We start from the raw sequence: 5499 nt of genomic DNA, 5'->3' as shown, positions 1-5499 counted from the left end.
AGTAGTATCAAAACATCTATTTTATAGAGTTTTGATATTCTGGTACTTGATTTTACCCCCAAATAAGTATCTGCTTGCGTAAAGGAAACCTATTTTCAGTGATGTGATGGGAAAAATTTAACAACAGACTCTCTGAGGAAATGAACAAACAAAAAGCTTTGAATTTTAGTATTTGCTATTTTTAGGGTGTAAGTAATTCCTTCTACCACTGTCAGTTTCAAGCTGCTGATGTTGGGAAGAGATACATGGTGGCACACCAATATAGAGTATTAACTCCATACAGATACAACAGATGTAAATAACTTTCAGAATATACATAATAGTAAATAATTAGGAAGTCAGGGATTTAAGTATTTATCAACTTTAATTTTTTAATTATACAAGTCTAAGTTTAGGTCATTTACTTTTATTGTTTACTTTTAATGGCTGTGTTTAAGAACGGGCTCTTGAAAATTTAAGGGTTGGCTCTCATAAGTTGGGATGAGCTGCCTCTAGTATACTACTGCCTATATCCATTAAAAGATAATTTGGTAATTACTAACAGGTCTTTATACTTCAAATTATCTTCCAAGTTATCTCCTCAGCCAGGATTCACATGCTTCTGGTTCTTGGCATTACAGCCTTGAATGTCCATGATAAACTGTGAATATGTTGTCCTGGTGAAGTAACTGATAACTATTGTATATGCTTCGAAGGGAATGGAATACACGAGTGGTTGATGGGGTGGAGGTAGAAGAGAGAACGTTTGTCTCAATGCGCTGATGCTTATGGACAGCACACACTGATACGGAACCAGAATCAGGGAGATCTGGCATGCTTGGTGGAAAGAGGTCATAAATACTCTAAACTCTGTCTTCTTAAGTGTTTTGTAGACAATGGAGACCATTTTTATTCGTGAACTTTGACTTACACTGATCATACTTAGAATAAAATCAACCGACCAACCAACAAACTTTTTCACATACTTGCAATAAAGCAAATCAACATTAATTCTGTATAGCCCCTTTTGTTCATGAATCATGTGATAGAACCAGCTCAGGATTATAAAAGTTAACAGAGAAATAAATTATCCCAATAGCAAACAATGCAGGCGCAAGTACAATGAATGAATGTGTGGTTTGTATTGACATCATCTAGTTATCAATCTCTCTCCCCATAGATCTTGAGCATTACAAGAGCAGAAACTATTTATCTTATTTAAAATGCTGTTTCCTCAGTGCCTGATGCAGTGACACTCAAGGTTTTGTGCAGAACACAGGAGTTGTTTGATATTTGTTGGCTGAATGAATATGTGTTACCTGTAACATAGAGTAATTTGGTTAACTTTGTCTGGAGTAGCTTTCTCTTTTTAGCATCTGTGTGACTATTGACAAGATATATAATATTTCTGTGTCTAAGGTAACTTATCTGTAAAATAAGGATAATATAGTACCACCTCATCTGGTTGTGTTTAGGTTTAAATGAGGTAATTAACAAAGTTCTCGGTATAGTATCTGACTTATGGCTAAGTCTTAACAGATGTTAGCTGTTAATTGTTCTACCCTTTGATGAAGAGATATTGATTATATTTCTGGCAGCCTATGGATAATATGATAAGTATAACCATATCCAAGATATTTAATTGTGTTAATGCACATCTTTATGTGGCAGTCAGTTCTAAGATCATGACATCACTAAAGATGATAGGAGAAATCATCAAGTTTTCTAAAATCTTTACCTGTATAAACTTAGAGAATTACCAACAATGTTATGTTAAAAATTATTTTTTGTATTATCTAAAAGCTTAACATATAGTACAATAATGTGGATGTTTGATAAACGTGAAATGAAAATATTTTATATTAAGCATCAATGGAAAATAAACTCACAGTTTAGTACCTGTGAAATGTTAAGCTTGGCTTGTTAACTCAAATGCGGTGCTATCAAAATAAGGGGAAAGATTGAATTTCTTCACGATAATTTCACCAGTTCTTGTTTAAATATGCTTTTAAAATTCAGATCATCACTACCATAGTGTTTGACATAATACATTTGGTTGACTTTTATCGCTAGCAATAATGAAGGCTGAAAATGTCACTAACATTACACAACAAATTGTATCTTCTTGTGATATGCCCTTAAGCAGCCTGTCTGCTAAGTAGAACAGCAGATTACTGGACTTAGATAATCTTCTTTCAGCAGTTTGATGTTTGTGTATTTTTAATTGTCAAAGCAATTATAGAGCCTTCTTTTTTAGCAGGCTGTGTTATGCAGTAGGCAAGTAGAAAAGATTATTGCAATTTCTCTTTCAGTCTACAATTGTTGGGAGGCAAGATCTTTGTTCTGTACTTGAGGTCCACATTTAGAAACAAAACATTTTCAAAATGTTCATCCAGACTTTAGATTCTTTCCTTGATTTAAAAGAGATTCATTTTTCAGAATTCCAAAGTTAATATTATTTGGTTGAAATTACAAAAGGGACTGAATTGTAAAGTAAGGAAGGAATTATGGAGAGAGTGGAGAAGTCACAATTAATTTAACAGCATGGAGAGAACCATATGTGTAGATTGTTGTAGAGGAGGTCAGTGTGAATTTCTATGTGGGTCAGTACAATTCATTGGTCATGTTTTTTATGGTTTCATGTATACAATTTTTGATCTCTCACAGTTCATGTCTTTCAACTGATTTCAACTTCAGTGCTGTGAATTTGGTATATTATAGCACTGGAGACTATCTTATATAAATATTTTTCTGTTTATAGGTTCCCTACCGTTTTTACAGCTTTAAATGATAGAAAGTCTCATTGTTTTCATTGAATTTTAGGCACAGTATGCTTTGCTTTTCTCAAGACCACTGTAATGTGATGCTTCTTTGCCAATGTTCTCTTCAGGTCAGGTAACAAGGCATCATTGTAGCACTGTCTTTATTAAAAGGCAATAAATATAAAACAGTCTCTGAAGTTATAAGCAGAATCTTTCATAATGATAATTAAGGCTCTAATTGATGGTACACTTGATATAATATTTAATATTTCCTGAAAAAAATATTAGCCAGCTCTGAGAGACTGACAAGCAGAAGAAATATAGACATCACTAATGAATGATCCAAAACTTGTCTCAGTGGCATAACGTCTGCTACATTCAGTCTAATGTGCATTAGGGCAACAAATCATCAATTTTGTCAATTTAAATACAATGTCAAGTCTCAGTAAAGTCTGATCTTCCTCTCTCATGATGCGAGGCTTTGTTCCCTACTTTTAACTTTTCAACAAAGAAGACTTAATTAGTCCCTAGTTTTCCTTTGTCATATCGAGGTTTAGTAAAAGAGTTTGAGCTTTTAGAACATACCACACAGTTCACACATGATTGGATACTTCTCTTTCCCATCCAGATTTCCTTATATATCAAATTTATGTTTATTTCATAGCACAGATATGAATATTTATGAGATGGTATTTATATAGGAGCTGGCTGAGTGATACATGACACACACTTGCTAATGTTACCAGAGCAAAAGGGATCAGTCTGCCTGTGTGCATCTAAGTCAGTCAGATACATACAGGTTTTGCAGCGAACAAAGTAAAGATTTACTTTATGGAGTTGCAAATCCCAGAGATGCAGGTGAACTATTGCTCAAAGGCCTGGCACCCCAGGATCTCAGGAGTCCAAATTACATAGGGAAAAATTAGTAGTCATGAGAACTAAGGGATCATGGTCATGGGTGCTACTAATTGGACAATTGGAGGTAGATGAGGTAATTGATCATTGTGTCCAGTTCTGGAATCAGCCATGGTACCACCCCATCTGGTCCCATGGCCAGTGAGGTTGTTCTTCCTCAATGGGCCTGGGGATAAAAGACATCTAAAGTCAAGACATTATCCTCAGTCTAAAGTCCAACTGAAACCCATTGTATCTCCTGATTATAGACCTGAGGCACTGTTAATCTTATATCCTAAGGCTTAATGATTAAAGGAGCAGGCTTACAATGGTGGAAGGATAAGGTGTTAAAAGCAAATGAGTCACAATGCCATTATCTAGGCAAAACCAAGTTGAACTGGAGAAAAAAACTATATTAAAGAAATTAAGTTTGTGTGTGGTTACACTAATGCTTATCGTTCATAGTTAAGGTAAAGCCCAAGACCTGCAGCTATTATCCTCTGTTCTGTACATGTTGGAAACATCTAATTAAACTCATTCATTTCTAGGTTTTCATCATCGGGCTCATTTTTTTTTTTTTCCTACTTGACTTCCAGGTAAATAGCATTGCTTTCTTTTCTCTGAATGTTACTGATTTCTTCCTCTCTTGAGTCTTTGCTAACAAAGGCTCAGTTTCCTAAGAATGCCTTTTAATCTTATTTGCTTAAATTAAAATTCAACCTATTTTTAAATATACGGTTAAATGTTAACCTGATCCATGGAAATTCTTTAATAACTGGAAAGCCTGGAACACAGGTAATTCTCAATAAATATGTGTTAGATGAATTAATGAATAAATGAATCAAGAGTTAGAAGGAATTCTTAACCCTTTCAAATTCTATAGTGTTCTTTCATATCCATGTTGCTATCAATATAAAATATTACTTTACTATCTTTAAAGGAACGTGTAAGAGCCTTGTGGATACAAAATATGTCACCAGAACTTTTGTATTTATGTAGAAAAAATATATTAGTTGTTTTAAGAAATTATCAGTTTAATCAAGCAAAACATTTGATTAGGTAGCATAAATCTCGGTATAGATTTTCTTTTAACTGATGTATTTTGTATGGCTTTGAAAAAAAACACTTAACCTCCTGAGTTTCTGTTTCCTTGTATATTAGATCAGGTCACTGAATAAGGTAATCTTTAAGAAATCTTTCAGCTTTGAAAACATTCTAAAAACAAACAAAAAAAATTATGGCAATGTATCCATAAATGTCAATATAATAGTTTTCACTAAAGTGCTGTTTATATTAATCAAATATAGCCATTGAATGAATTAATGTGGCAAGTGAGAACCAGCGTTTAGTGACCTGCCAAGAGCAAAGACAATTACTAGATAAAATGATTCTACTCAAAATTACAAAGCTAGTAAGTGACTGAAATATGTTATATCAGTTAAGTCTCTTTATGCTGCAAGTAAGGGAAAAAAAAATTCAATGTAGCTTAAATTAATAAAAGAAATTCATTGGTTCATGAACTGAAAATTTCATAAGTTTAGGTTTGATATAAGGTGAGACTTGATCTTATTGCTTTAAGAAATGATCTGATTTTTCTTCCTCTCTTTCCTTGGCCTTGAGTGCCCCTGGCAGCTCCAGATATCCTGTTTGATGTTAATATAATGCATTTTGAAATCTAAATTTCGATTTCACACCAAAAGAGCCAAGGGAAGCATTATAGAAGTGAATTATCTCAGAATTCCTTGATAAATGTCTCTTCAAATTTTATTTGCTTTATTTCAGTTTTGAGTTGCTCAATCAATCAATCATTGCAATCAGGGAAATGAAATACTTGATAGACTTAATCCAATCAGAATCCATCCTC

Source organism: Pteropus vampyrus, unplaced genomic scaffold, assembly GCF_000151845.1.
Source record: "Pteropus vampyrus isolate Shadow unplaced genomic scaffold, Pvam_2.0 Scaffold17, whole genome shotgun sequence".
Lineage (NCBI taxonomy): Eukaryota > Metazoa > Chordata > Mammalia > Chiroptera > Pteropodidae > Pteropus > Pteropus vampyrus.
Note: the sequence above shows the minus strand (reverse complement) of the source record.